The sequence below is a fragment of the Podarcis liolepis genome (genome assembly GCF_965112155.1).
Source record: "Podarcis liolepis genome assembly, chromosome: 12".
NCBI lineage: Eukaryota > Metazoa > Chordata > Lepidosauria > Squamata > Lacertidae > Podarcis > Podarcis liolepis.
Window position 1 is genome coordinate 40,958,966 of NC_139563.1, and position 10,492 is coordinate 40,969,457.

A 10,492-nucleotide genomic window follows, 5' to 3' on the forward strand; every position below is an offset into this window, starting at 1 on the left:
TAGATTGCAGTAAAATTGCAACATAAAAACAGGAAGCACAGATAAAATCAAGCAAGCTATTACTTTACCCTAGAATTGCAACATAAAACCAGTAGTCAGATGTATTCACACCACCGAAGGGAATCAGAGCTCAGTTTAAAAGTAACAGGGCACAACTTAGGAAGAGATATTCCAAATGTTTCTAATATTGATTTAGCAATAGTGGACATACTATAAAAGAGATCCAACTTTCCAATAGTCGAAGTCCAGGTAAGAAGAGTTGGTGTATGCACACCATATTTCAAACTCAGCTATTCCCAGAACCAAAGTTTGAAACTATATCTTGATTATTGACAGTGGATATCAAGAATACTCAGCCCCAACATCCCAACTTGACACCAAAAAGCACAATGTTATTATTACTGTTACTAGTAGTTGCATGTGTTAGCCGCTTTGGACAAAAGAAAAGTCTCAAAGTGATATAATTTAAAATGCAAACAGATAAAAATCAATTTAGAAGCCAAGGCAAAGTGTAGACCAAAATTCCTTAAAGTGCACACCCAAAATGCCACGACAATAAGAGCAGCAATCAAAAATTGTGCTTACCGGTGTTGGGAGTGCAGCCAGAGAGATCTTCTGATGCTCTGCTGAATCAGGTGCCAATCCACCAATCACAGCTGAGGCCAGTGGTTTTTCTTCACAAGATGTTTGGAGAAAAATCTCCCTGTCCTTCTGAGAAATCCAACTGTCAGGAGAAAAGAAAGCCAAAACACTTTAGAGCATGGATAGACAAACTAAGGCCAGGGGGCCAGATCTGGCCCAATCACCTTCTAAATCCGGCCTGCAGATGGTCCAGGAATCAGCATGTTTTTACATGAGTAGAATGTGCTCTTTTATTTAAAATGCATCTCTGGGTTATTTGTGGGGCATAGGAATTCGTTCGTTATTTTTTTCAAAATATAGTCCGGCCCCCCAAAAGGTCTGAGGGACAGTGGACTGGTCCCCTGCTGAAAAAGTTTGCTGACCATGCTTTAGAGCATGGGTAGGCAAACTAAGGGCTGGGGCCCAGATCTGGCCCAATCGCCTTCTAAATCTGGCCCATGGATGGTCCAGGAATCAGCGTGTTTTTACATGAGTAGAACATATCCTTTTATTTAAAATGAATCTCTGGGTTATTTGTGGGGCATGATCAAATCATAACTTTTAATTCAAAATGAACAAAGTTCTCTTCTTTATTCCAGACACATATAAAGTTAGAATTGTGGCATTCCAACCCTCCACTGGTTGCTGAAATCTTCCTGCTCTGGTTTATTAATTCCCAACTCCCTACCCCCCATTCTTCGTCCTCAGAACACTAACCAATCCTCCATTCTCTGCATTTTAAACAAAGCTCTCTTATCCAATTGTTAGTCTTCCTATATGCCTGTAATCACAAGCAGCTCCAGCCCACACCAGATGAGCACACCTACAAAACTGTGACATCCTATACAGGTTGCAGAAATCAGCCTGAGGCCTTGCATGTCTAACTTTGCTTTGCGCAAGGCCTCACAAAACATCTCTTTCTCTTTCTTTTGGCTTTTACTGATTGATGGGTTCCACCCAGTTGTCTTAATCATGACATAATCCTTGTAAATATATAAGTACATCAATCAACGGAGCAGTGGTAAATTTTGAAGTGCAGGAGTTTACTAAGACAGCCTCCATAGCTATGCACCTAAAGAAAGTCCAAAAATGCAGGCAGTTGTGTTGGCCATAATGCAACACACACACCCCATTGACTGAAATCCATTTCAGAGTTTTCTGGAAGTAGACTCCATTGAACTCAGTAGTGCTTGCTTCTGACTACATAGGGTTAACACAGCGAGCTTTAACAAAATACCTTCAGCTAGCTGAAATTCATCCTTTAGCTTTTCATGAGAAATGCAAGCGATCTTGCAAAGAAGTGCTACCATTTAAGCTGTCCCTGAGAAGTACAAGCCGCATAAGAGAAAAGGAATATAGTATCTGTCCTCTGCTTGACTGTGTTCCTCATCCTATGACTCACTCCTCTATGCTAATCTGTCACAAACTAACCTGAATGCCTCATTATCACCTCATTCCCTTGCCAGAGCAAGAAGATCTGTCAAGTACCCTCAAGCAGATTACAGCATCAGCTCCTGCTTTGAAAAAGTCCCAGATGGGCACTCTCCTGTGTCTCCCCTCACTACACATTACCAACATCCATGCAGATCATAGCCACTTAACCTACACATAGCCATAACATCAAACGAGGATCTGATTTTGCTTTCTTTTGTTTGCTTATCACATTAAAATCAACATTAAAATTTCCCATAGTACAATTATGTTTCAGTACAGCACACTCCTAAGCATATTTGTTCAGAGGTAAATCCATAGTATTCAGAAGAAACTGGACGTGACATTAATTGCATGATTATTATTAACATGCATGGCTTTTGTTATGTAAATAACAACCACAGGGAAGCCTGAGCAGTCCTGGGACAATGGGGGATGGTGAGAGGGAGTTTAACTCTTTCTCCCCCTAGCACAATCTTGAAAGATGTTATTTGCATTTCAAGGAAAATCTCCACTACTGGGACTATGGTGAGGAAACAACCCCCCCCCCCAATCCTGCGGGTGCTATTTACATACAAAAGCCACACATGTTCATTGCATTCACACAATTAACATCATGTCAAGTTGGGCTGTCAATGGGGCTTGTTCACAAGTAAGAGTGCATCGAACTGCAGCTCAAGCAGAAATCTGGTAGGACTCTGGGCACTAAGCATGCCACTCCCCAAAAGCTGTTGGGAAAACCAGAAACCGCGTTCTCCCTCTTTACATAGGGTAGCAGAAGAAGGGGTCAAAAGGAATGGCCTGCTATCCATGAAATTCTTAAAAAGCCACTCTGCTGCAGCCACTCTCGTGAGTCATGGACCACAGAAAAAGAATCTCTTTTCAGCAGTAGAATCACATCATTTTGCTTTTTCCAGCTTGAACTGAATACATTGTTTTAAAAGAAAAATCACAAATGAAGGAAGGATGTCAAATTGGATAAAATGATCCAGATCTGGATATACTTTTCCAATGAAACATTTCAATCTATTCACCTAGCACAAAGATATCTTCTATATTTTCAGCACTGATGGATATCTATGTTATTAAGGGATACCATTTCAGGTTTCAAAGGGGTGTGAAGACATTGCAGAGTGAAGGCAACACTCAAAGTGTGTTCTTGGATATACTATACAATAAGATGAAAAATAAAAATTATTAAAAATTCAGCACATGTACTGTTTTGTTTTGTTTTGTTTTACTCTTCACTGCTTGACAATAGCTGCTGCTAAATAGTTGGTCTTAAGGGACTGAAAAATGTGTCCTGAAATGTAGATTCCAACCTCCATTCTATGTTGTCTTTCACTTTTTATGCATAAGCCAGGAGCAGAACGCACAGTGCAAATAATTACAGTGGTGCCTCGCAAGACGAAATTAATTCGTTCCGCGAGTTTTTTCGTCTTGCGGTTTTTTTCGTCTTGCGAAGCACGGTTTCGGAAAAGTTTTGGAAAAGCTTCAAAAATCACCAAAGTCTTCAAAAACCTCAAAAAAGGCTACCACACCACGTGCTATAAGTTGCTCCTCGAAGTCAAGTCGCAACTGTATTAACGGTTTTAAGAAAAAGGAAACAAACTTGCAAGACGTTTCCGTCTTGCGAAGAAAGCCCATAGGGAAAATCGTCTTGCGAAGCAACTCAAAAAACCAAAAACCCTTTTGTTTTGCAAGTTTTCCGTCTTGCGAGGCATTCGTCTTGCGAGGTACCACTGTACTCAAAAGAGGCTTGCTTATTATGTGGCTGGCTTCCACCGATCCACCACCACCCACAACTCAACTATATTATTGTAAAACCTACACCATTAAGAACTTTCCAGAATGTTCCGAAACAGGCTTGCCTACATGAAAATCCTTACACATCACCCCCCATTTCAGGTGTTGACAAATGCTTCAGTCCCCACGTAAAACCTCAAACGGTTTTTCCCAAATAATAAATTTATATATAGCGTGTGAACATCTGAGAACATTCATAGAGTAGCCCTGTTTGCAAGAGTCGAAATGTGTATTTGCAGGGAGTCTGGAGAAACAGGCTATGAGCTGCTTTTGCATTCCTCCGGTTGTGATTGGTCCAAGCATCCATTGTACTTGAGATTCATGTGTGCCAGCTGTCAGTGAGCTTGCCAGGAGATATTATAGCAGCCAGAAGCAAAGCCCAATTTGGCACTGCACAGCTCATATGGTTTTTTCCCCCAGCCAACACTGGAGACATAAGGAGAAACTATAAGTAACTATGAAGGTGTAATATTACAGTTTTCCAAAGCTGTAAGGTTCAACATCCCAGGACAAACAAACAAACAAACAGTTGCTGAAGGATTGCATACTGGAATAGACATACATTCATAGCAGTGCATAACACATGTGGAACCCAATTCAATTTGGTTATTCCTTGGCCATTTTAAAACGCAGCACTGAACACTACAGTTTTATGCATGCTCACCGTCGATATGAGTGTCAATTACTGTATATACATAGTCCTTAAAGGATTTATCATACTGCATACTTCCTCCTATTTGACACTGCTACACATCTTGTTTTATTTTGTGTATATCTCTTTACTCATTTGAATTCTGCCACTTTGGTTAAGGTACTTTTTATGAGTAATTCATGCTTCATAGCATTGCATTTACATTATTTTTTACCTTCTGTGACAAGGTTTTTATACACAGAAACCAAGCTCTGGCAAGAATGGCCTGTCAAGAATACTAACAGCTTGATAGCTGAATCTTTCTCTCGGGAAAATGATTCATTCAGACAATATAGTCAGGCCCCTTTGGAGAAATATGGAGCAAATGGCAAGCCAGTTTGGTCTACAACCAAGAAAGATTCTGAGCTGATGGCAGTTGTCACCCAGAAGAGACCGTGATACTACTTATAAAATAAACACACCCTCACAAAGGCACCAAATGTAACCTTTTCCACTATTGTTCCAACTACCAGCATAGGTTCATGTCTTTGATTGCTTGCAGGCAAATATTTGACAAAGAATTGTGGTATATGTATCTTTATAAGTGTGGACATTATATTTATTTATTCTAGTACTTTTAGGTAGCCGTTTAGGACAAAGCATTCCTGTAGCCTTATTGGAGTTCACTGATTGGGTCTGCGTTGCTCTGGGACAGGAGGAAGGAAGTCAAAATGACACCGAGTTGGTTCAAAGAAAGAGTTTATTCTGCTCTCCAGATAGCAGAAGGCACTTGCATGATTAGTCCACAGCAAGTCCAAAGAAATGACAAGTTTCATGCAATATTTATATCCTCCAGGCACCCTCTCCCTCCTTCCAACCACGTCAGCCTATGTATGCAGGTTGACATCACATATGTTCCTACTCTGGTACTCTCAACCATAAAAGGGATTTCCTTCCTGCACTCCTGACCATAAAAGGATATTCCTGTTCCTATCCTATCTTGGAGCAAAAGGTCACTACTTCTGAGAACATGCTCTAGCGTTAGTCCCAGACTTGGGTTTCCCCATCATTTGTGGTCAGAACATAAGATATGTCTGTGTCTGTTCTACTGGTAAAGTCAAGGCCAGTCTTGCCGTCAAACTGATAAGGGAGAGAGCTGTGTTCTTGTTTTGCATTTGCTCAACGGCTAAAGTTTATGCATTTTAGCTAAGGAGAAATGGTGATTTTGGTGCAGTTTAAAAATGCCTGCACAGTCAGTTTTGGGTTTGGGAAACCCATTCCTTCATTCCCAAGGTGGCTTCTGTAAAACATTAGAACACAACAACAACATATATGTGAGTCACCTATTTTGCGATCTCTTTACATCTTTCAAAAAACTACACACCTTTAAAACAACTGTATCATCCAAGAAGAGTAACAGCAACAATAGCAACACACCATTAAAATCAGTTTAAGCACATAAAACATGTTTAGCATATCTTTAAGAGAAAGCAACAAAAACCTGTTGAAATACCTGTATTGTTTCTGAGCCATCTTCAAAAGTGGCCTCATAAAACCTGAATGTCCAGCAGTTAGCCTGGATGTCAGTTGTTCATGAGTAACCAAGACTAGATCTGCTCTCACTAGACAGGTCATAGCTGGCATACCAACCAAAGCTAGGGGGAATGACCAAGCTGTGACTTGGCCCTTCAGGGGAAGTGCAACCCTATCCAAGACCAGTTGCAAACCTCCATCCAGATTAGTCAGTTTTCCCGCCCACTGCATCTCTATCTTGTCTCAATTAAGCCTCAGCTTGTTCGCCCTCATCCATCCCCAAACCGCCTCCAGATAGCAGTTCAAGAGTTCAACAGACTCCCAGGAATGAGTGGGTGAAAACAAGAGGTAGAGATATGAGTCACCCACATATTGATGATGCTGCAGCCCAAAGACTGTGTTGAATATATACAACACAGATGTTTAAACTGGTTCTATAACTGCAGATAAATTGTAAGAGACAAAACTCTCAGCAAAACCCACAGTAGCTACAGTCTCCCTGGTCCAAAATGTTCTAATTCAAAATGAGAATATCTCTACACTGCAAGAGAAATTCATATCCAACTTTCCTGGCCTCCATTTGAACCCCATGAATCAGATGATGGAACAAGACATGCCACAGCATATGGGAGTGGGGAGTGTTTCTTTGAACTCTTCCTTTGCATTGTTTACCAACCTAAACCAAAGTCTTCAGGACCTAATTATTCCAAAGGGATATTTACTTGTTGTTCAGCAGCAAAAGCTTCAGCAGAAAAGAGTCTGCTGTTTCTCTACCCTCTTCCCACCAGAAAAAAGAAAAGAAAAGTGAGAGTCTCACAGAGGTGAAAAAACTCACTGAACGTGGACAGCTGTAACAAAAATTTACTTGGCTCTGAGATATTTTCAATCAAGGTTCTTTATTGAGGGACTCTGAAGGGACTTGCAACAAAGGACTGATGCTCATACATCAAGAGGTATTCTGTTGAGAAAGCGGTATACAGGCTTTGCTTAAATAAATAAATTTATTTATTTATTTTTCAAAAGAGCAACATTATGTAGAATTATTAATATGGCCATAATAAAGATTAGACTAGATTGTTGTCCTCTTTGGTTTACATTAAAATTGCACTGAGAGGCGTACTAATTTAATAGTCTGCATAGATAACTTTTTAAAAAAAATGTGCTAAGGGTATGTGCTGCAGAATAAGGGCCAGAGCTTATGTAGTATGTAATAAACATCATCACAGTATAATTGATTTAACCAACCCAGGGACTTTGAGAAGAAAAATAAGATTATCTTTTAAATTATAAATAGTCCACTAATTACTTCTGGCTTTAGATTATCTTTATACAAATCTCATAAAGAGACTGTGATATTTCCCTCGTCTGCAAGAAATCAAAGTGGCCCATGCAACAATTTGCAAGGAAATTATATACTTAAGGTAGAACCAGCCGTCCTACCCAAAGGGATCTGTTAATAATTATGCAAATTCTCTCACCTCAGTATGCACATATTTGCGTAGAAAATGTCTTGCTGCTATGCATATGATAACGTTTAATGCAGAACAGTTTAAGCAATATAATAAAATGGTAAAGCTTAATGATTCCGAACGTATAACTCAATGACCAAATATAATGGCTTGTATCAATGCAATAGTAAATTCCTATACCCTCTAAAGAGCTGTCAGCTTAATTTGTTTATTTCACACAGTTGATAACTTGCTTGCAATCCTGGCTAACTAGATTTCAAATGGATAGCTGCCTACAGCAATTATTTTAATAAAAGCTGAACATCTTGAGGCAGGGGAAACAATTAAGAGGGTGCTTGCTGGCCTCCCTGTATTTCATCACTCTAAATTCCTCACTTTGTCCCACAACAACATGCTCTTCTTCAGTAATTTTGCCCTGCTTCTGATGATGGACAACAACTAAACCAGAGCATGAAACTGTTGTTTTAATAAAGGCATTCAGGAATGTCTTCTCTTTCCCCAGTTCCACAGCATTTAGGCATGTGCCAGACCATTAGCGCACTTAGCTCAGTGTCATCTACCCTGATTGGCAATGCCTCTCAAGGATTTCACACAGGAGTCTTCCCCAACTCTGCCCAGAGATGTCAGAGGTTGAATCTGGGACCCTGCACTTGCAATGGATGTGCTCTGTCACCGAGCCCATCCCTTCCTCTTCTGTATGTTGTTGCAAGGAACATAGCAGTCAGAATGGCAGAGAAGTGCAAAAGAAGAATGAGTGCAAATGCAAGGGGTATACAGTAAAATGTACGCAGGATTAGCAGAGTGCCACCTGGAATAGAACCAGGAATTCTCACTGCTCTTTGCAGTTGCCCCATGTGGAGAGCCACTAGATCTGTGGTTAGTGCAGTATTCTCAGGATCCAAACTGAGCTGACCTTTGGACTTTCCTAGACAAGGTTTCCTGGGCTGAGCAAACGCCAAGCAATACATTCCAGCTTGATCCAGCCAAAGCGAAGAATGTGCGAATCAATGAATACGGTATGGACCATTCTTCAACTCTCGCCCATTGAAATCAGTTAAAAGGGCTTAACTTGGTCTGAATTGTAAATTTAGTATTCTCCCGCACATACAGTGTTATCTTGGGGAACATGACCAAGTTATCTCAGTGACAAGGAGGACTGTAAGCGGGTGTTTGCTTGGGGTGTCATACGAACAAGCGCAACTTGCAATTAGACCCACGCATAGGTGATGCCTACAAAAGAGTGAGGCTTTTTCCTCAATAACTGGTGCCTGGGAGTGGGGAATGACAGTGGGGTGTTAAGAGGACAGGCCTAGATACACTACGTGGCCAGCCCTTCATCCCGTAAGCTAGGATGAAATAAGTGTTGCAAGTGTTGCAGTAAGCTTCAACTGCCGGTCTACTTGGCTTCTGCACATGTGCACCATCTGGTCCATTGTCTCCGGCAGCCAAGCTTGTGTTGGGCCAGCTCTGACAGCCCCACTGCAAAGCTGCTGAAAGCGGGTTGACCAGGGTGGTGGTCAATGGGGACTGAACTACAAGGGTTGCTTGTGGTGAAACACAACTTCCAAGCCCAGCTCAGCTAGCAATATATTCAGTCCACATTTTCAGCTCACCAACTTGAATTGTGAACAAGCCCTCAACCGCCATTTTAGCTTAGACAGCAGGAAACATCGCTCCCCAGGAGTCATTAGTTCAGCTTCAAACTCCAAAGCAAAAATGTGGCTAGTAAGCACTCGCTGCGGTTTCATGCAGCATTGTATTGAAGAGCCTTAAATCTGTCTCGTATGCAGCTTTTGGACTTTAGAGCAGATCTAAAGCAGCTAGATTCAGGAAGACCTGGCAACATATCAGCATGCAAAACCGTGTACATTTTAGGGTTAAAAAACTGAACTAATTTCTGTAGGATCTCTTTTCGGTAAATTATTCAGCACCATTTAAAACTGCTCAACTGCCAGATTGTACAATCCCCAATGTAACTTTTTGTTAGAAAACAAATGTTTAAAGACAAGCTTGGCTGCAGAAAGTGCTAATGAACTTGCATCTGGTTGGGAGAGGCGTAGCAGCAGGAGCAGAGGGCAGAGGAGATAACGAAACCCTTAACAAGGGAGGCATCAAGTCATAAAAACAGCAACACTTATAAATGACTTCTTTGTTAGCCACAGTGCTGCAACCCCATCGTCTGCGTAGCTGGAGCAAAATGTTGCTGAGAAGGTTGTAATCAGGCTGTTACAGACTGTTTTCACAGCTCTTCATAGGACTAAAACAGCAACTGGAGAATCAGGTTCTGGCATCAGATCTTAGCCTAAAAATTTACAAACACCCGATGCAACTGTGATGTGAAATAACAAGTACCTGCATGTGTGAGGATGAAGAAACAATTTATGGATAACATCCCTGCCACTGTCCTAAGTTCTGAGACTTTCACACTGTTCTACCCTATGTATTCTCATTAGCCATCCCATTCCCTAGACAGCGGTATGGGGTGGGGGAGAGAAGCTTGAAGCTTATGCTGCCCCCTCACCCCACAAACAGATTTCCTCATTATTTCCAGAGGGACAGCTATCTTTGTCTCTTGCAGCAAAAGTGGAAGAGTCTTGTGGCATCTTAAAGAGGAGCAAATTGATTACCTCATACATTTTTCTGGATCGCTTTATCAGATGCATGGTGCTGTCCTCAGTTGCAGGTAATTGTACCTGTGGTGTGTATGCATATCTATATGTAGGGGGGGAGGTTGTAAGCAGAGAGGTCAGAAGGAGATGAAAGCCAGAAAAATAAGGACAGTGATAATTACCATACCTTAGTAACAGTAGCTATTTACAAAAAGAACAACCACAAAAAAACATTTTACAATAGAGACATCCTGGAATTGTAAGCCAATTGACACATGTAGTGTGATAAAAATCCATTGTGGAGATTCAATCTGCAGCTGATGGTGCTGAACCTCTTGATGTATTGTAATTCAGCAGCTTCCCTGCTGCTGTCTCCCTTTGAAGATCTTTTG

At 41.1% G+C, this 10,492-nt stretch overlaps 1 protein-coding gene across 2 annotated transcripts in view; it reads right to left on the minus strand.

The window, feature by feature from the left end:
- ZNF385D (zinc finger protein 385D) overlaps nt 1-10,246 on the minus strand; it is a 554,298-nt gene extending 544,052 nt beyond the window's left edge. Inside the window, exons 1-2 of one of the 2 annotated variants that reach the window (XM_083468253.1) lie at nt 10,119-10,246; nt 586-724 (exon numbers count right to left, since the gene is read on the minus strand). The gene's annotated coding sequence lies outside the window, so the exon portion shown is untranslated. The remainder of the gene's footprint in view (nt 1-585; nt 725-10,118) is intronic. The other variant, XM_083468266.1, reaches the window with a different exon arrangement.
- Between the last annotated feature and the right edge of the window lie 246 nt (nt 10,247-10,492).